We start from the raw sequence: 22171 nt of genomic DNA on the forward strand, positions 1-22171 counted from the left end.
TCCCACGGTCCCTCCGCCTGGTGACAAGGTGCCCAGGAGTGAGCCGCCCCAGGGGTTGAGGGAGAGAAATATAGGACAACAGAGGTGGAGACTGAGCAGGTATGAACAGGTGACAAGTCATGCCCTGTTCCTGCAAGGCTGTGGGTGCTGTTTCAACTGCCAAGAAATACCAGCTGGTGGTGGCGAAATATCCCAGAAGAATTTCTTCAGGGAAGTTATTTAGCAGCGAAAACAGCCTCTCATTCCATGAATGCTGTAAGGAAGGAGGACCTCTGCGTGTGAGGAACACCGAGCCTCCTGCCACTCCCAGGCACCCCTCAGCCATCTGGTGACATTCTTCGGACATCACTTGCTGGACCACATTATGTGGTGGCTTCCAGGCCACCTGGACGGGTTGTGGGGTGGGACTTCATGGGCATAGGCGCCAGCCCAGCCGAGGCAGAACCAGTTTGGACTTTAAGTCAGTGAACTGTTCGGTGGGATATATGGGCCGGTTTCCTCTGCAGGCAGGGCGGATGGAGTCAAGAAGACAGTCCCTCGAAGGCAGGGACTGTCACCCATTCCAGTGGGGTGACAAACTCAGAGCTCAGGAGGAGCCTTCCTTAGTCAGAGGTCAGTGTGGTGGGTGCCAACCTGTTGCCTTCTGGGTGTAAGAACTGAACAAACAGAGACCTGGGGACAAGTAGTGTTGTGGGAGGGAAGTCCCCTTAGATAATTCACCATTCTCATTTTTGATGACACAGTCTCACAGGAACTCACATGGAGTCAGTGAGGATTCTGGGCTATCTGACCCTCCCACTGGGACCCTCTCCCTGGGTGCTGGAGATGCCAGGTGTCAATCAGTTTTCTTTTTTTTGAAACAGAGTCTCAGTGGCCTGATTTCAGCTCATTGCAACCTCCACCTCCTGGATTCAAGTGATTGTCCTAACTCAGCCTCCTGAGTATCTGAGATTAAAAGTGCCCACCATAACTCCCAGCTACATTTTGTATTTTTAGTAGAGATGGGTTTTGCCATGTTGGCCAAGCTGGTCTCGAACTCCTGACCTCAATTGTTCTACCTGCCTTGGCCTCCCAGAGTGCTGGGATTACAGGTATAAGCCACCACACCTGGCACGATCGGGGTTCTTTACGGAGGCTCCATAGTGGCCTGGGGACAATGGAAGAGTCCGAGGCCGCCATGCTTCTCTACGTGGGGCTGGAGTCCTTTGCTCTTATGGTACATCCTTTCCCTGATTTGATAGAGTCCCATTTGAGAACAACAGTCTTTGTGCTTAGGGTCCTTCATGGGTCACTGTCAGTTGTTCTTGACTGTATCATTTCCCAGGTTCAAACACAGCCCATGTCAATATAGCACTCACCTGTCTTAAGCCTGAGTTCCATTAGCCTCCAGGGCTCTGCTGTACTCAGGGAACTGGTCAGTCATTAGAATTGCCCTCTCCACCCCAACCTTCCCCACAACACTAGATTTTCACAGCCTTGAAAGGGTAGGGAGATTCTCACACAAGACTGAGGGTTGAGCAGTGAAAGGCAGTGGTGCGTTGAAGAGGGAATGAGCAGATCCACTGCCATGGAGTAAAAAGTCCTTAACCTTGGGAATGTGGGAACTCAGCTTTTTTTTCTAGCTCCCAGGAGAGCTAGAGAATAAAAAACGAAGAAGATGCATCTATTAGGAAGGAACAAAATGCTACTTAAAAGCGTTAGTGACGTCCACGGAGGATGGGTCTTGTGAACTGGCTTCCTAGAAAAGTGACCGGCTGAGGGCTCCCTGGTGTTTCCACCCCAGTTTTTCTGCATGAAAGAAAATTCCACCTGGTCGCTTCTCTAACGACAGCGTGATTCACTAGAATTAGTTTTAAAAGAAAAAGGAAAGGAACTGATGCTTGACCCCTTGGTGACTCTTCCACGCAGGTGTGATGGCTCTGATGGGGGCAAGGGTCATGACAAAAGTTACCTCCACTGGCCCTGGTGGCTGCTCTGAGCTCCTCTTCTCTCCCCCCGGGATCACACAGGCAGGCAAAGCTGGTCAGTGACAGGACGCTGCAGAGGCCTCCGCCCCAGTGTCCTTCCCAAGGACATGCCCACCGTCCAACGTGGCTCCCTTGTCAGGCAGTGAACTCGGGGCAGAGGACAGTGGAAGAGAAGGCATTGGTTGCCAGAAGCCAGTCCTCGGTGGGGTGGCCCCTCCCCAGCCCTGGCTGTCAGGACCTGCGGGAGGCCGGCAGGGCTTTAGCATGCAGCACCAGCCTTTCTGAGGAGTACGGAGTCTGGGCTGATGCCAGGAGAGACAGAAGAAAAGATGTCACTGCCCTTCCAGCTAAATGCTTGTTTTCTATGGCAGTCAGAGCTGGGGAGGGTTTACTTTCTTATTTTTAAATTTTTTGAGATATAGTTCACATGGTGTAAGATTTATTTATTTATTTAGAGATGGAGTCTCGCTCTGACACCCAGGCTATAGTGCAATGGCGTGAACTTGGCTCACTGCAACTTCTGCCTCCTGGATTCAAGCGATTCTCCCACCTCAGCCTCTTGAGTAGCTGGGATTACAGGCTCCCGCCATCATGCCTGCCAAATTTTTGTGTTTTCAGTAGAGACAGAGTTTCACCATGTTGGCCAGGCTGGTCTCAAACTCCTGCCCTTAGGCGATCTACCCGCCTCAGTCTCCCAAAGTGCAGGGATTACAGGCATGAGCCACTGTGCCTGGCCAGATCTACTCCTTTAAAGTATCTGGTTTTTAGGAAAGTCACAAAGTTATGCAACCATCACTACTGTTGAATTCCATCACTCCAAAAAGAATTTTCATTACTCCCAGAAGAAATCCCATATCCATTACTGATCGTCTTCTATTCCCCTATCCCCCTGCCTCTGATAACCATGGATCCACTTTCTGTCTCTATGGATTTGTCTGCTCTGGACATTTCATATCATTGGAATCATACACTATGTGGTCTTTCGTGACGGGCTCCCTTCACTTAGCATGATGTTCTCAGGGTTCATCTGTACTATTGTATGCACCAATACTTCATTCCTCTCTGTGGCTGAATAATATTACATGTGTGGATAGAATTCATTGTGTTTCTCCCTTCATTGGTGCATAGGCATCTGGATTGTTTCCACTTTTTGGCTGTTACGAACAATGTTGCTATTAGCATCTGTATAAAACTCTTTGTGTGAACATATGTTTTCAATTCTCTCAGGTAGATACCTAAGAATGGAACTGCTGAGTCCTATGATAACTGTATGTTTAACCTTTTGAATAACTTCCAGACTGTTTTCAAAGCAGCTGTACCACTTTGCATTCTCACACTAGCAATGTACAAGGGTTCCAGTTTCTCCACATCCTCGCCAACATTTGGTATTGTCTGTTGTTTTCATTACAGGCATCCTAGTGGGAGTGAAGTGGGGAGGCTGGAAATAGACACAGGGTAACATATGCAATTAGGATGACCTGAGTGTGGATTGCGGGGAGGAAGCGGGGTATTGGGAAAGTCCCAGGTAACATCCTTATGAGATCTGGGGACACATCTCTTCCAAGGTGAGGAGAGTTTGGCAGCCTCATGAAGGCTTGCAGCCCCAGCACCTAGCACAAAGCCTACACTAGTAAGCAACTCCACTTTATGTTGAATGAATGATTGACTAAATTAATGCATGAAAGTCCCAGTCACTGGGAACCTGGTGAGCATGAAGCGAGCAGGAGATGGGCCAGGCCACTCTCTTGTATATTTCAGAAAAGAAGTACCCACTTCAGGTCACATCCTTAGTCTTTTTGTGGTTGGGATGGGTGTAGCTCTCTTTCTTTCCTTCCTTCCTTCCTTCCTTCCTTCCTTCCTTCCTTCCTTCCTTCCCTCCCTCCCACCCTCCTTTCTTTCTTTCTTTCTTTCCTTCCTCCCTCCCTCCCTTCCCCCTTTCCTTCCCCCTTTCCTTCCTTCCTTCCTTCCTTCCTTCCTTCCTTCCTTCCTTCCTTCCTTCCTTCCTTCCTTCCTTCAGAGTCTCACTCTCTCACCCAGGCTGGAGTGCAGAGGTGTGATCTTGGCTTACTGCAACTTCCTGGATTCAAGCAATTCTCCTGACTCAGCCTCCTGAGTAGCTGGGGTTCAGGCATGTACCACCACACTTAGCTAATTTTTGTATTTTTAGTAGAGATGGGGTTTCACCATATTGGCCAGGCTGGTCTTGAACTCCTGACCTCAGGTGATCCGCCTGCCTCCACCTCCCAAAGTGCTGGGATTACAGGTGTGAAACACTGTGCCCTGCCTCCTCTCTTTCTTATAAATGAGGGAAAGAGGCCGGTGAGAAGTGAGGAGTGGGAAGGGCCAGGGCTTGCAGTGCGGAAGCTGCAGGCTGTGAATTGTGGCTAAAACAACCCTGAGCGTGACAGCTCCACGCAGGCCTCAGCACTCTCTGAGCTGACCTTCAGTTGCACTTGACTTCTCAAATCTGCTTTCCATGGTAATGCTTGGTTTCAGATCACTCTCTGTAGACTGCTGTGACCGTTGCTTTCTGCAGTGTGGGAGAAGGCAACTCGTCTCCTGCTGAACATCCTCCCAGGATGAACTAGCTGGCTTTTCCTGGTATGGCTACCAGGGTGCAGGGGAGATGCCAAGCTGGAAGCCTGAGGGCTCTGTGTCTTCTGGAAGCTCAGCACTGAGGAGGGAGCGAGTGCTGGAAAAGCCACCCTGTGTGTGAATGGCAGGACATTTAGTTTAGCTTAATCATAAACACACTTCCAGTTACTGATTATTTTATATGTGCCAGATTCTGCCTGGAGTGCAGAGTGCTTTTTTATTTTTTTGGAAGACAAGGACTCTGTCACTCAGACTGGAGTGCAGTGGTGTGATCATGACTCACTGCAGCCTCTACCTCCAGGGCTCAAGTAATCCTCCCACCTCAGCCTGAGGAGTAGCTGAGGCTACAGGTGAGTACCACCATGCCTGGCTAATTTTTATTTTATTTTATTTTATTTTTTTTGTAGAGATGGGGCCTTGCTATGTTGTCCATCCTGGTCTCAAACTCCTGGGCTAAAGCAATCCTCTTGCCTTGGCCTCCCAAAGTGTTGGGATTACAGGCATGAGCCACCACACCTGGCCCTAGAGTGCATTATGTAATCTGGCAACTGCTATTGGTTGTCTCCCTAGAGGTCATTTTCCTCCATATTCCTCTTAATAGAAGACCTGAGCATAAAGTATAATTGGGCTGCCTTCCCAGCATCCCTTGTAGCTAGGGATGGTGGTCATGTGGTCTGATTCTGGCCAATGAGATATTGGGGGAAATGTGCTGGGTGCTCTTTTAACCCATTTCCATTTTCTCCAAGAATACCGCACTGGCAGTGAGCTGCACTTTTTTTTTTTTTTTTAAACAGGAAAGAGGTTTTAAAAATGAGAGAGATGTGGCAATAAAACGTTTTATACAGAGGATTCTGCACTTATGGCTACCACAACCACCTTGCAACCCTAAAGGGAAAGCCACGTTGATGGCAGATTCACTGAGCTGGCTTCGGTACTACCTGGCCCTGACATCTTGTTATTTGAGAAAAATACATCTCTCTTTGTTTAAGTTGCAGTAAATGGAATTTTCTGGTTATTTTTTTTTTTCAGCCCCAAATCACAATTGACACATGTATTCTTTTTGTTTGTTTGTTTCTTTGAGACAGAGTCTTATTCTGTCACTAGGCGCCAGGCTGGAGTGCAGTGGCGCGATCTCGGCTTACTGCAACCTCTGCCTCCCGGCTTCAAGCGATTCTCCTGCCTCAGCCTACCGAGTAGCTGGAACTACAGGCACGCACCACCACACCCAGATAATTTTTTGTATTTTTTAGTAGAGACGGGGTTTCACCATGTTGGCCTAGATGGTCTCGATCTCTTGACCTTGTGATCCGGTCGCCTCGGCTTCCCAAAGTGCTGGGATTACAGGCGTGAGCCACTGTGCCCAGCCATTGACACATGTATTTTCTTTTTGTTGTTGTTTTGAGATGGAGTCTCACTCTGTCACCCAGGCTGGAGTGCAGTGGCGTGATCTCGGCTTACTGCAACCTCTGCTCCCTGGATTCAAGCAGTTCTCCTGCCTCAGCCTCCCAAATAGCTGGGATTACAGGTGTCTGCTACCACACCCAGCTAATTTTTGTATTTTTGGTAGAGACAGGGTTTCATCATGTCGGCTGGTCTCTAACTCCTGACCTCAAGTGATCCACCTACCTTGGTCTCCCAAAGTGCTAGGATTACAGGTGTGAGCTGCTGCATCCAGCTGACACATGTATTTTCTGATTAATTTTTATTATTGCTGTAGGGGAAGGTATACTTATTTCCACATTAGATGAGATAATTGGTGTTCAGAGAAGGTAAGATACTTGTCCAAAGTCATACAGATAGAATAACTGGGTGTATCGGAATTTGAACTCAGGTCTGTCTGTCCTCAAAGCCCTTATTATTTCCATTGTTCTAAGCCTCTGCCCACTCTGGCCTCAGAGTGGAAAAATATGTGACCTACAGCCAGACAGAGGCTTTTGCAGAAAGGAAAAACATATCTTGACTTTTTAAACCCCAATATGTGCCCTGGGTCTCCCAGCTTCCTGCGTTTTTTTTTTCTTCCCTTATGGAATCAGTCTCTGGGCCCTTCCATACGGTAGGTGCACGGTGGACTCTTGGGAAGGGATCTTGTAGGGCTTGTAGGGGAAGACACACACACTAAGCTTGGAATAAAAAGGCTGGGGCCTGAATTCCAGCTCTTCCCTGTGACTTCCTTGGCCCTGTGACCTTGGGTAGATGGCCTAAGGTCTGTGAAACTTGATTCTTTATTTGTAAAATGTATGAGAACTCTTTTGGACAGAAAACCCATGTGACACATTTTGGATATTTGTCCCCTCCAAATCTCATGTTGAAATGTGATCCCCAGTGTGTTGAAGGTGGGGCCTGGTGGGAGGCGTGTGGGTCATGGGGCAAGTACCTCATGAATAGCTTGGTGCCTCCCTGCAGTCATGATTCATGTGAGATCTGATTGTTAGAGACTGGGACCGCCTCTCTCTCTTGCTTCCACTCTCACCATGTGACATGCTTGCTCCTGCTTCACCTTCCACCACGAGTGGAAGCTTCCTGAGGCCTCACCAGAAGCTGAGCAGATGCTGGCACCATGCTTCCTGTACAGCCTGCAGGACTATGAGCCAAAGAAACCTCTTTTCTTTATAAATTACCCCATCTCAGGTATTTCTTTGTTGCAAGGCAAAATGGACTAACATACCATATCAAGCTTTCTTGAGACAAGGAGGGAAATGTGTGGGCTTTTATTTATTGAAAAATTTAAGCAGTGGACCTGGCTTTCCCCTTAGACATAGAGGTATTAGCAGAAAGGGAAAACAGACCCTGCCTTTCCAAATTCCACTGCCCAACTTGCTCCCATCTTCCCAGGCGAATGATGTTTCTTCTTCCCCTACCCCGTAATGTTCAGCCCAGTGGAAAGAGCTTCCTGTCTCCCAGTGGCACTGGTGACAGTTCTACAATGGATGTCAGTGGCTCTGCCTGGCTTGCATGGGGACTGGTTGGTTTCCAGTGCAAAAATGGGGAGGTGGGGAAGTTGTCTTGGTACACTTTGCTGTAGTATAAAGGCATACCTGAGGCTGGGTAGTTTATAAATCAAAGATTTATTTGATTCACAATTCTACAGGCTGTACAAGAAGCATGAAAGCATGACATCAGCATCTGTTTCTGGTGAGGGCTTCAGGAAGCTTCCAATCATGGTGGAAGGAGAAGGGGGAGCAGACGTGTCATTTGTTGAAAGAGGGAGCAAAAGACATGCCAGGTTCCAGCTCTTCTGTGAATGAAGAGAGAAAAAACCCACTTATTACCTCCAGACAGGCATCAAACCATTCAAGAAGGATCTGCCCCTGAATCCAAACACCTCCCACCAGGCTCCGTCTCCAACACTGAGGATCAGATTTCAACATGGGATTTGGAGAGGACAAGTATCCAAACCATATCAGAGGTCCTATATCCAGAAGTGGGAAATAAACATCCCATATCCAGAAGTGGGGAATAGACACTGGGCAGGTCCCCTTCTGCCCCTCAAGGAGCATTCAATAAGCTAGCCGCCTTCTGTGTAAGTAAATCCTTTGTAAGTACCAGCGGCCTCTTCCCAGGACACGGTGGTGTTCTCTCCACCACTAGCCCACCGGGGAGGGGAGCCAGGCCCATCTCCACCATGCCTCCCCTATCCATCACCCCAGCCTTTGTCCCTGCACCCAACATGACAATCACAGTGTGGCTTGAGATGAGACTCTCTAATCCTATTACTCATTCATCAACCAGCGGATGAGAACAGGCGCTGGATCGAACACTGCTGAGGAAGCTGGGAGATGCCTTCTCCACTGCTGTGAAACTGGGCTTAGCGCAGGCACAATAGGTGTGTAATTTAAGGTTTTGTTGAGGCAGAATCCAATCACATACTTGACTGGTGGATCACAGAGACTCACAGGCTAAAAGAATGAGATAATTCCACCTCACACAAACACTGGCATTCAGCTTTGACTTAATGACAAATGTGTGACCAACCTTACACTGCTTCATTCCCTCTTTTTTGTTTTAATGCATTTCCACCTCCTCCCTCTCTCTCCTCTCTCCTGTGTCCTCCTTGGTACCCAGAGATGGAATGAGACCCAGCAAAGTCCTAGAGGCAGAAAATAAAGGCAAACAAGCGGGAAGAAGCTTTTTAAATGGCGATCAGCAGAGGGGATTCACCCGGTCCCCACTGCCCTCTGGCTCTCCTGTTTCCAGCCCACATTGCTGTTTATATTCATAGCTTGTTCAACGTCTGTCCCCACTGGGAAGACAGTGGCTGCATCTTCCTTGATTCCCAGAGCTGAGCACAAGCACCTAGCACAACCTAGGTGCCCAAAGGATTTTTTGCTGGATGACTGCATGGAGGTGAGAGACAGCTTCCAGGGATGGATTTATTCTGATTCTTAGTTATCTTGGTTCATCTGTTCCAGGAGTGGCTCAGAATGAGGAAAGGCAGTGGGCAGGAGAGATGCTTGGTCATGTTCATTAGATGTTTCCTTTATTCATTTAATGCATTTTTTTGTCTGGAGGGGGATTATTCAGTGGGGGACAGGGAACGGTTGTAAGAAGAAATAGAGCATTTAGTTTCTGATCCCTGTTAAGTGGTGCTATAATTGTTTATATAGGCCAGGCATGGTGGCTCGCCCCTGTAATCCCAGCATTTTGGGAGGCTGAGGTGTGCAGATCACTTGAGGCCAGGAGTTCAAGACCAGCCTGGCTAAGGTGGCAAAACCCCGTCTCTACTAAAAATACAAAAATTAGCTGGGTGTCATGGCACGTGCCTGTAGTCCCAGCTGCTTGGAAGGCTGAGGCAGGAGAATTGCTTGAACCTAGGAGGTGGAGGTTGTAGTGAGCTGAGATCGTGCCACTGGATTCCAGCCTGGGTGACAGAGCAAGATTCCATCTCAAAACAATAATAACAACAACAACAACAACAACAAACCTGCAAAAAACTCTATATAATTAGAGAAAACGCTATGCATGAGTTCACCCAACTTTGTGAGTTTCTTCAACTTACATTTATTCATTCAACAATAATTATCGAATGGCTACCACATGCCAGGCACTCTGCTAGGAGCTGGGTAATGCATGGGTGAAAAAAGGCATTAAATGAACAGGCAACAAATAGTATGTAATGAGGAAAAGTGGAGAGTGCTGTTTTAGAAGTGAATAGGGAGCAGTGGTGTAGGGAATTACACTGGAAGGCAGTGGTTAGGGAGGAACTCTCTGTGAAAGGGACGTTTAAGCTGACACCTGAAAGACGAGAAAGAGACATTTATTTCAAGATTTCAGGGGAACCCACCAGGCATCCAAGGCTAGGCCCCATAGGGGAGACAACAGGGTGAGCCGGGAGGCCCGGATTCAAGCTCTGGTCTGCCGTTTCTGTGTGCCACATCTCGGGACAGGTCATGCCTCCTGAGTCTCTTCTTAACCTCCTCTGCTAACTTTACAAGGTCTCTGGGAGGTTCTGCTATGATCACAGTGTGTCATTTTGTACAATGATAAGCAGAATATAATTACAAGGAATACTATTGGATTCATGTTTCTTTATCTGGTGAGCATATTGGGTGTGGTAGGAAGGTGGTCTGGGACAAATTCTGTGGAATCAGTTTCCATTTAATTTTATTTCCTGGCACTTCCTTTTATGTCTGTCCTCAGCTGGCGTTTTCCATATAAATGTTTTCTATTGGCAAAGAGCTGAAGTGAGCTATAAAATCAGAATCCTGGGTAGTAGCCTCTAGAAGTAATGGGAGATAAACTTGACTCTCATCACTCCTGCACTGGCCTCACAGAGGATGGATTTTGTAACCAACATTAATTGAACATTTACTAAATGCCAGATACTCATATTATTTCATTTTTACTAAAACCCTATTTTAAAGACAAGGAGGCTGGGTGCAGTGGCTCACGCCTGTAATCCCAGCACTTCGGGAGGCTGAAGCAGGCAGATCACTTGAGGTCAGATGTTCGAGACCAGCCTGAGCAACATGGTGAAACCCTGTCTCTACTAAAAATACAAAAATTAGCTAGGCATGGTGGCGCATGCCAGTAATCTCAGCTACTTGGGAGGCTGAGGCAGGAGAACCACTTGATCCCAGGAGGCAGAAGTTGCTGTGAGCCGAGATCATACCATTGCATTCCAGCCTGGGCAACAAGAGCAAAACTCAGTCTCAAATACTACTACCACTAATAATAATAACAAATTTTAAAAAATAAAGACAAGGAAACCAAGGCTTTTAAAGGTTAAGTGACTTACTCTAGGTTCCTCGATAAGATAGTGACAGAGCTGATTTGAATACTTCTACTACTATCGTTACTGTTACGAGCGCTAATAATAATAGTTTCTATCTATCCAATGTTAGTTCCATAACTGTATTGCTATTGAGATGTCAGTTATTATTCTAGTTGCTTTTCCTAAGCAGGTGATTTTTTTAAAAAAAATTCAAGATGCTTTTAAGATCTTCTCATTGTCTTTGGTAATTTTACTAAGGTATGTCTAGATGTCGATGTTTATTTATTTATTCAGCTTGGGGTTCCTGAATCTCAGGACTGCTGACTTTCGTCAATTCTGGAAAGTCCTGAACCATTTTTTTTTAATATTGTCCCCCTCACCACAGTCTCTTTCCGGAACTCAAATTAGATGTATGTTAGATGTTTTTCCTCTATCCTTCCTTTCTTTTAACCTCTCTTCCAAGTGTTCCACCTCTATTTCTCACTGTGCTGCAGTCTGAGAACAGTAGTACTCCCTTGTTGGGGATGCTGATGAGGGATCCATTCGAAGACCCCCAGTGGATTCCTGAAGCCACAAATTGTACCTAACTCTATATATACTATGTTTTATGTAGCATATACTGAAACTGCAGAATGTGAAAACGCAGATAGGGAGGAACTACTCTTAATTCCTTTAAATCTGTCATCCAGGGCACTCATTTCCCCTCAACTGTGTCGAATTTATTTAACTCATCCATTTCCTCTTTTAAATTGAAGTGTCAATTATATAGTGAAAAGTGTAGAAATCATAAATTTACAGCTTGATGAATTTTCACAAAATGAATGTAAGTACATGACCCTGAGGTGAACAAACAGAACATGACCAATGTCTCTGAAACTGACACATGCTCCTCCTTCTATCATCAACCACTTTCTCCACAGAAGCCACTCTTCTGGCTTCTAACGCCATAGATGGTTTTGTCTGTTTTCAACTTACATAAATAGAATAACATGATTGTACATTTTTGTGTCTGACCTTACTCAATAGTATATATTTTTTTCTTTTGAGACAGAGTCTGGCTCTATCACCCAGTCTGAGTTGCAGTGGTGCAATCTCCGCTTACTGCAACCTCCATCTTCTGGGTTCAAGTGATTCTCCTGCGTCAGTCTCTTGTGTAGGTGAAATTATAGGCATGCACCACCACACTTGGCTAATTTTTGTATTTTCAATAGGGACAGGGTTTCACCATGTTGGCCAAACTGGTCTTGAGCTCCTGACCTCAAGTGATCTGCCCACCTTGACCTCCCAAAGTGCTGGGATTACAGGCATGTGAGCCACCACACCTGGCCAACAGTATGTTTTTGAGGTTCATCAATGTTGTGTGTATTATCAACATCAAGGAGTTTCATTTAGTTCTTAAAACATGTGGAACATGCTTGGTTTTTTATTCTGTTTGTGTTTCTTTAAATATCTGCAGACTTTGTAGGTCTTATTCTCATGGTGGTTTGTTCCCTTGTGGTTTTGTGATTTGGGGCTTGTGAAGCCATGTTCTGTGGCCCATTATCTGTAGACATTTTTTAAGGTCTAATTTCTTGGGCATGACTCTAGAAAAAATTTGCATTTGTTCCTGCCAGGCTTCCTGATTAGTTACCAGCAAAGGACCCCGTTAAAACGAATAGTTGGCTTAGGGCTTTTAGTGCCATATACATAAGTATAGTAAATGGATTCTTACTCCAAATCCAAGTTAAGCTTGAGAGTGGGAGTTCACAGTGGGGACTGGCAAAATCCCATGATCGCTCCTATGTGGAATGGTGGCTTTTTGTTTTTATTCCTTTTATTTTTCTAGTTACATCTTTACTGAGGCATGAGATGATGTTTTTCATGTTAATTAACTCACTGAGGGGGGTCACATTTCTGGCTTTATGCAGGGGGTCCCAATCTAAATAGCCACCTTGCTTAGGTCCCCAAGCCTTGTCTTCATTCCTCCACACATCAGAGACCCTTACAAACAAAGGCTGAAGTCTACCAGGTGTTAGCAGCTGCTCCCCAAGCAAACCCTAGTTCATGCTTACTTACTCTCTGCTTTTAAGAGTACTTTCTCATTGTTTCTGGCCTCCAGGGATTTCACTTGATTTTCCTACCAACTCACCCATGCATTTTTTTCTTTTTAAAAGCTTTCTAACCAGGTGTGGTGGCTCATGCCTATAATCTCAGCACTTTGGGAGGCCTAGGCAGGCAGAATATGAGGTCAAGAGATCGAGACCATCATGGCCAACATGGTGAAACCCTATCTCTACTAAAAATGCAAAAATTAGCTGGGCGTGGTGGCACACATCTGCAATCCAAGCTACACAGGAGACTGAGGCAGGAGAATCACTTGACCCCAGTAGGCGGAGGTTGCGGTGAGCTGAGATTACGCCACTATACTCCAGCCTGGTGACAGAGTGAGACTCCATCTGAAAAAAAAAAAAAAGCTTTCTTACAAATGCTGTATCCAACATGTTTGTGTATGTTTGTCTATTATGGACCAGGAAGGTTTTTCCTGAACATCTATTCTGCTATCATGCTGAACCAGGTAAGCAAGCTCTTTACATGCAGTATTTCATTTAATCCTGGAAACAAACCCCTAAGGTTAGTAATCAGGAATATCCCCATTTTACAGATGAGGAAACTGAGACTCTGAGAGGATGAGCGAACACATCTAGAGTTGGCCCAATTGGTAAATGGCAGAAGCAGATTTAGATCCAGGTCTTGCGACCCTGGTGCCTATGTCAGAACTATGACACTCGCTGAAGTCAGTGTCCAGGATGGCTTGGGTTTCACTCCAGGTCTCTGGGCCAATAGAGCAATCACATTATTGAGAGGACTTGGTTAGTTGCCAAGACTGATGGCTGCAGGGCAAAGCAACGGCCAAGCTTTGGAGCTAGTATCCAGACTGGACACAGGATTAGGTGGTCTCACTGGTTTCTTTGGGAGGTAGAGATGGCCATATGGAAAGGTGTCATTTGCTGAACTGAACATCTTCAGAGATCATAAATGTGCCATTTCAGACATAGGGAATATCCCAGGGGAAGAAATCTTGGTGGATGGAACATTTCAGGCCATTGGGCTGTTAGAAAGGGAGGTTCTTTGAATGTAGCTTCGTAACTAGACTTCCCGAGTCACCCAGGGAATGCTCCCATGGTGTGGCTTCCCTCCTCAGGTGTCCTGCTCCCTCTTTTTTTCTCTCAGCCCACTCCCCAACCTAGTTTGGTCTGGTGGGCTGCATGGTAGAGCCTCTTCTAGTCTTTTCCCTGGCTGGGATCTGGACTCCTGGGTTCCAGTGCTGGGTGAACAGGAATTGGGGATGGGGATCTGGTGTGGCTTCATCTCTGCTGCATTTGTCCCACTTGCTAGGGAGGAGTGTGCCAGGCTCCTAGTTGTGAACTGCCGCCTTTTCCTCCAATGGGTGGTTGCTTGCATATTAGTTAGAAAAGAGCTTCAGCGTTGGAAGCATAGAAACTATCCCCCGTTGAGCATTTGCTGTGTGCCAAGCACTTGTTTCACGGTAATGAGACAGGAGTTATTTTATTCCGATGATTCTTTTATTCTTATTTTTCTTTTCTTGAATGCCATTAGAGTTCACTTTCATCTTAAATCATTTTTCATTGCACTGTGTTTGGAGAGTGACATGGGACAGGCGGGGTAGCCCGCCGGGTCAGAGCCCAAGCTCAGGTCCCAGCTTTTCCACTTTCTACCTGTGTGACTGCGAGTCTCTGACATTGTTGGGAGACATTGTTGGGACCCAGACTGTAACCCTTTGGCCCACGTGAGAGGGCCTGTGCTGTTAGTTCCCCTACTTGCCAATGGCTTTGCATCTCAGGCTGTGCCTGAGAATGTTCTTGAGAACTGCAAGAGGAACAGTTTGGAAAGTTAGTTTCAAGAAAGACCCTCACCCAGGGAGGGATGGGAGGTGGTGGGTACATGCCCCAGCTTCTTTGCTCTTGGTGGGACCATTCTGTGTTGTCTTCTGCAGCCTCTTGGAGGGTTGCCAACAAGATCAAGCTCAGCTGCCCATCCTGGGAAACTGCTCCTTAATGCCTCCTACATACACATTCCTTCCTCCTTGTCTCACTTCCTTGCCATCTCATTGTGCTTCCCGAGGTCACCTTCCAAATCAACACGTGCACCTGGATTCTTGTCTCAATCTGAATTGTTGCGGGTAGGTCCAACCTAGGAGGAGAGGGGAAATGAGCTATGCTGAGCCCTGCACCTGCCATGCGCCCACCTCAATACCTGCCCTGTTTGATTTGCTTCCCATTGTACATTGCCTTGCGGATGCTCCAAGCCCCGTTCTGAGATGTTGTTTTGTTGCTTGGGGATGACAGGACTCTGGGCTTATGGGAGTAAAGGATGTGGTATTGGAATCACACTGCTTGTGGTGTTTAAATAGCAGAATCCTTGTCTGGTGACATCAGCCCCCATGCCATCATGAAGCTGTCAGCTGGATGGCAGTTTCTTTTTGACCTGCAGATCTTGCTCTGTGAAATGGCAATGAATTTTAACATTTTTTTTTCTGCTAAAATACTGAAACCTACAGCCAGTGTGCTGGTGTCCCCAGATGGCAGGCTTTGGCTGGCCTGAGTGGGTGGGAGCCCTTTCCCTTCCATCCACACAGACATCTAACCCAAGCAGGGGCTCTGTGACCTGTCCCTGCAATGGATGGGGGTGGGCCTAGCACAGCAAGCCATGGTCAGGACTTTTGCCACTGGTCTTCCGCTGAGCAGTAGGAGCCGGTTCTCCATGGTTGGGACTTGGTGCAAGGTTGGCTTGTCCGCTTCTCTGTGATTTGCCCCCACCTACTATTTATCACACTCTGCACACCACACTAAGTGCTCGGCACGCCACACTAAACGCTCTGCAATCCACAACAACCTTGCCATATGGGTATTCTTACTTCTCCCATTTTACAGATGAGCAAACGGAGGCCCTGAGTGGGAAAGTGACTTGCCTCCGTGGGCTCTGGTGTTAAGGGAAGGCCGATTTGAAGCCAGGATGGCAAAGAAGGAGATGAGAGTCTCGGGCAGAGCTCTGAGGACAGTGGTACTGCTCAGGGAGCTTCCTGGTGGAAGTCCTTCTCCTTCCAGTTCCCTTGGAGAGAGGCAGCAGGACTCCTGGGAGCTTGACTTTCAGGGTAGTGGCTGAGTGGGCTGCTCGGGGAACAGTGAGACTGGGGAGCCAACACAGGGGGGCATCGTGTCCCTTTTCTTCCTTTGTGGGTAGTTCTTTCAAAGCTGGCAGAGAGAAGAGGAAAGGTGGCCTTTGAAGAGGCCTCCAGGCACGCAGGAATCTGTTTCCAGCTGTGCGAGGCTGTGCCGAGATCCTGGGATTTACTGTACTCTAACCAGTGGCATTCCAAATCTAAAAGGCATCAGGCACACCCCTACCTCCTCCCATGCTGGGGTCATGGTGCTAGTCTGTGGAACAGAGAGGATCACCTGGGGCTGGATGGCACCAGAATCCTACTCTTAAGGGACCGCCTTGATGATGGTGAAATTGAGTGGCAATTGATGAAATGAGTGGAGGAATGCTGAGGTCCTTCCTCTGGAATAGGAACTGCATCATCAGAGTGACACTTCATTGACACATCATCTTCATCATCGTTATCATTGTTGTCATCATTAGCATCTTCATGCTAACTTTCTCTGAGCAGTTACCACGTACCAGATGCTACTCTAGTCCTTAGCTTATATCATCCGATTTTAAAGCTCATAGCCTCTGTGAGACTGGATCAGGCTGCCAACCACACAGCATCTGAGTGTGAATGAGTTGTGGCCAAGTGATACGGACTGAATCTCAGCCCCCACTAGCCTTAGCTGAGCACCTTTGGGCAGCCCGTAGACTACACACCTATCCTGACCCGGGATAACAACAAGCATGGTACCTATCCATTGTTCAGATGAAGAAACTAAGGCTGAGAAGTCCTTGCCTGAGGTCACACAGCCAGTAGGGTGCTGAGTCAGGATTCGAATCAAGACCTGTCTGAGTCCAAAGCTGCTGGAATTTACAATGACACCACATTTTATAATTACACCATTTTATAAACATACTTGACTGTGCTGGGAGGAGGGGGGTGATGAGGGTCCATCTATAAAGATTCCTTTCATTAAAACCTTGTAATTACCAGACTTGTGTAAAAAGAAGATAATTTGTTATAGTTTTAAAGCCATCAGTGGAGGGGAAAAAATCCCACGACAACATGTAAATACTATTAGCTGCTCTCCAACTTTGTTGAATTTAGCTGATGTTTTTGGTGTTGACTTTCCCAGCTATCAGCTTAACTATATAAATCCAGTTGACGTGTCTTTATTCAGATAAAACTCTAATACTGCAAGTGTAGCAAATTAGATGCAAATGCCCCTTTTTTTATTTTAAGTATACTTAAAGCTGCCTTTCCAATGCAAATTTTATAGGAAATCTCAACCAGCTAGGACAGACGTCCTAGCTGTCAGCAGGCAAACGCTTTCATTTTGGTCTCAGGCAAGGGAGCTGCCTGCTTTTCTTCTTTTCGCCCCTGCAGACTGAGATAATTAAAACTACAGAGAAATAGTTTTAAATATACATGATACACACAGTTCCTTAAATTACGGGATAATGCATAAATTCACCCATTACCATATTTGATAGCGGTCTCACTGACCAAAGCTGGGAGGTGGGGGCAGCGGGTGAAGCGATTTTCTCCGACAACTTGCTTCCCTTGTCAACAACCGCGCGGCTCCTATCGCTTCACCTGGTGTCCTAAGGAGCCCTGGTAAAGGTTCAAAGAGAGGTTGTGAACATGCTCATTAAAAAGGGCTTGCTATTTTTTTTTTTTAAGAAATAAAAATGTTAATGGCAACTTTTTTTTTTTTTTCTTTTTCCCCCAGCAGTTCCCAGTCTCCTTGGAATACATATCATTTCGGCTTTGATTTGTTGAGCTCCCTGAATGAGTTTATCCAAACAATGTGAATTTACTCAGATCTCTCTCAAATCCCACATCTCTTGTGGTTGATAAAGCTGACTTTAGTTAAGAAGGGCTGGATCAGTGTGATTTGAAATTCACATTGAAAATGATAAGGGCTTTGCTGGAAATAATAAGCACAGTCAAACGCTGTCAGGAGGAAACAGTTGAGCATGCGGGGAGAAATTTGGTGAGGTCCTGCCCTGCCCCGCGTCTCTTTCTAGAATCAAGGTAGAGAAATGGGGGGAAAGGTGACCGAGGCTCTCTTAGACAGACACTTCAGCTTTGCAGATGATGGGGCTGATAGTTCTAAAGAGCTTTGTGCATTAGCTTCATTCTTTATAATTAGAAAATGGCAGTCATTTCGTGATAGTGATGGACGGTCCCTTCTCCCTATGGGGTTTGGGGTGGCAGTGATCATTGACTACCATGGTGCCTGACACCAGTTGAAATCTCTCTCTCTCCTTGATCCCTTTTTGAGCACTTAACACATGCTTGGTATTGGCCTAAACATTTTCTCATTTCTTCCTTGAAGCAGTGAAATTATTACACCCATTTTACAGAGGTGAACATTGAGGCTAAGCTTGGGCTCAGAAGCCTGGTCAAAGTTCCATCAGGATTTGCCACTAAGTCCTTGCTACTGAGTCCTAAACACTCATCTTTTCCTCCAGTTGGCAGGCTGAGACCTAATGCCTTAAAGGAAGAAAGTGGTTTGGAATGTCATTCTTAAGACATTCTAAGGGAAGATTTTTCTCTGGAACATGTTAACCAGTGACACTGAAGGGGAAGAGGGGGAGTGGGGTGTGAGGGCAGAACCGACATTCTGGGGACAGAGTGGAGCTAAGAGTAGGATCTTCACTGGGTGAGTGTGATATGAGTAGACCAGGGCTTTTGACCTGGGCACTGCTGACATTTGGGGCTGGATAGTTCTTTGTCATGGGTATGCGCGTGCGTGTGTGTGTGTGTACGTGTACCCATGTGTGTGCATGTGCACTCACGTACGCTCAGGGAAGAGGGTGGGAGTGGCAAGACTGTCCTGTGTGTTGTAGGGTTAGCACCATCCCCGCCTCTACCCACCAGATGCCAGCGGTACTTCATACCCAGTTATGACAACCTTAGATGTCCCCTGACATTGCCAGACACCTCACAGGGGAACAAAATCACCCTGGCCGAGAAACGCTGAATAGACTTAGATCCTTCAGAGCCTGGATTCCTCATTTTCCTTAAAAGGCAGGTTCCATGTGGGTTGCGGCTCCTCCTCCCCGTTTCCCTTTGTCTCAGAAGACCCCACTTTCACACGCCCTCCTAAGCAGCTAAGAGCAACCTTCCTTGGAAATAGGTGGATCAGAGGAGCTTTGCCATTGAAACCTTTTTTCCAATTACAGTAATTATTCCCTCTCGTCCTCACCATCAGGGCAGTCGGATAAGGCACGAGATTCCTCCTTGCTGCCTTAATCTATACAATTCCAGTTCTGCCTTGATGAATGACTTTTCTGAATGCTTCTGCCTTGCCTCTGTGTGTGTGTGTTGTGTGTGTGTATCTGTGTGTGTGTGTTGGGGGGAACACTGTGGCCAGGCTAGGGCTGGGGGTGGGGTGCATTAATTCTACCCAGTGCTTGTCCCTTGGATGCCTCGCAGGCCAGGGCAGCCTCACCACAGCAATCCTTTTCCCACCAAGCTGCGCTCACAGCTGACCTCTCTCTTCCCCTTCGCTTGGGGCCTCCTCTCTCTCCCCTTCCACCCTCCACCTGGGCTGCCTCTCCTGACCCCATGGCTTCGTGTTTCCTAACCAATGCTGCTAATAGCCACTGACCACCGAAGGGCAGTTTAAATTCTATTTAGACTTAAAAAAGGGTAGGGTAAAGAGCAAAACTTCAAAAGCTGTTTCCTGCAAGCAGAGCGGAAGCCAAGTCCAGCCATAATCAGCAGAAGCCAGATCGATATTTCAGCACCATCCCCTGGCTGGGGTTTCGAGGAACTTTTATTATGATTGCAGTTAAGCTGTTCTAAAGTGGAGCATCGTTTATAAAACAAACGGATCCCTTCCAAATAGGTTATTTTCCTGGTTAATGACCGATCGTCTGCCCTGGGGTCTGTCTGAGTTGCGATTCCAGATGGGAACAGACACTACCAGCCCAATTATCTTTATTAAGTGTTTTTCCTCCCCCTCTCTGAAAAACGAAATGGCAGCCAGCTCCGCTGTCCCCTCTTCCCCTTGCTCTCACCCTGCGCCATTTCCTGCATTCGCCTCATTATGGACAAGTATGTCCTTTAAGACACAGAGACTAATGAGGCGGTTTTATGAGACTAATACATTTTAAATTTTAACACTGGAGCTAGCATCTTTAATTGTACAATTATACATTCATTTGGCACACACTCTCTCTCTCTCTGTCTTTTTTTTTGCTTTAAAAGATAACAGAACCACAGGTGACTAAAGGCGTGTGAAAAGACAGAATTTATGTCATTCTTTAGGGTACTAAATCATGCAAGGATAACAACTGTTTTTCTCCTGATGAATTTCTTCAGCAAAATTAGTTACCTACTGTTTCAGTAAGAATCATTTAAAAAAAGATGGAGCAAGAAAGGATGGGAGAGGGTTAAATTAGTGCCAACTTCTATCTTTACAGTCGTCTATTTCCACATATAGAGCCTGTAGCTAGAAAGCGTTTTGAGAATGAAAGAAATCTTGATATTCTGTGGCCCAGCAGCTGGTGAGAGAGAGAGAGAGAGAGAGAGAGAGAGAGAGAGAGAGAGAGAGAGAGAGAGAAGCTACATATCCTGTCTCTAACAAAAGCCGTCTACATTCCCTGCCTGACAGGACTTTATCGGGGAGTAAAAAATAAGGCTGAATTATTGATGATGAGAACTGCTAATATTATTATGACCTCAATTAAGTGCTTTTTTCAGACACATTAGCAACAAAGGGTCTTCTCTCTCCTGGTTGCTGTTTTTCCCCCCCAGGCCCCACTTTACATTAAAATGTAATTGATCAAACCTATTTGCCATTCGCACAAGAGTGATCACCGTAAGGGGTCATCTATCAGCATGGACTCCTCATCCGGCGATTAACACCTTTTGTTGGCGGCCTCAGTTCTGTACCAGCTGAGAGGATCAGAAAGGCAGGGCCTCCCATCTGTGTGTGTGAGGTCTGACTTGTGGGACCCTTTAATTACCTCCTTTAACACCCTTGCAAAACACAGAAGACATCCTTGCTTTTGCGAAAGTCCTGCCAGGCAGGCTTGGGGTCACACAATGGCACCCTCCTTATCTGGAGCAGAGGTGTCTTGGTGGGGACTTTGCTGTCTCCATGAGTTCTGCTCATTGCCCATTCCCCCATCTCCCTACCATCATATGGCCTGCCCCAGGGCATCTCTGTGCCCTGTCTTCTAGGAGTTTGGAACTTGGTGGTGAGCATGGGGGTGGATGAAGAGTGGAGAGAAGCCCTTATTACAACCCAAGGCTGGTGCAGGGCTGAAAGTGGAGACCTGCACCCTCCCACCCCCTGGACCCTCCCCATGAGTACCCGGCCCATGGTCACTCAGAGCAGGACCAAGCACCACCCATAAACCACTTGAAATGTGTACAAAATTATGTTTACATGTATTTTTCTGGGAGAGGGTTAGAGCTTCCATCAAATTTCCAAATATGTCCATGACCCCAAAGTGGGTTAGAACTATTTTCTCAGGAACTTCTTTTTTCATTTCATTTCATTTTTTTTTATGTAGACTTGGTCTTGCTCTGTGGCCAAGCTGAAGTGTAGAGACACAATCGTAGCTCACTGCAGCCTTGAACCCTGGGCTTAAGCACTCTCAGCTCAGCCTGGAGAGTACTAGGACTATAGGAACGTGTTACCACATCCAGCTAATTTTTGAATTTTTTTTTTTTGTATAGATGGGGTCTCCCTATGTTGCCAGGACTGGTCTCAAACTCCTGACCTCAAGAGATCAGGAGCTTCTTAAATGGCAGATATCTTATATGGGTTTGACTCTCAGGCAGGATCTTAAGTGTCTGGTTTTTGGAATGTGAAAATGCCATTGGGATGAGTTTGGCTTTTGGTGCATGGTGTGATGTTGGGTCAAACTCTCTCACTCTCTTCACCTCCTTTCCTGGGTCTTTGTCTTCTCTGACCATTTGGTCAAAAGTAAAAATGCAAAATGCTTATCAACTTTCTGCTTCCAAAAGTGTAAGAGTGGGCTTTCTAAATGAGTGCACCTTGTACAGTGCCTGCCACTGGGTATTGGAAGTAATGAGAACGTAGGAAGTGCCATCGGCTGCGTTGCTGCCGATGGAGAGGAAGCAGGTCTCAATATGGCCCAACAGGAAAGCAGGTCCCAATACAGCCCAAAAGGAATGCTCCTGGGGTGACCTTGGACAGCTTGGAGCACTATTCAAGGTCATCCTTTTGGCTCGTTCAACTCCACCTACCCACCATGAAAA

Source organism: Aotus nancymaae, unplaced genomic scaffold (genome assembly GCF_030222135.1).
Source record: "Aotus nancymaae isolate 86718 unplaced genomic scaffold, 86718_ANA_hifiasm-v0.15.2.pri h1tg000030l, whole genome shotgun sequence".
Classification (NCBI taxonomy): domain Eukaryota; kingdom Metazoa; phylum Chordata; class Mammalia; order Primates; family Aotidae; genus Aotus; species Aotus nancymaae.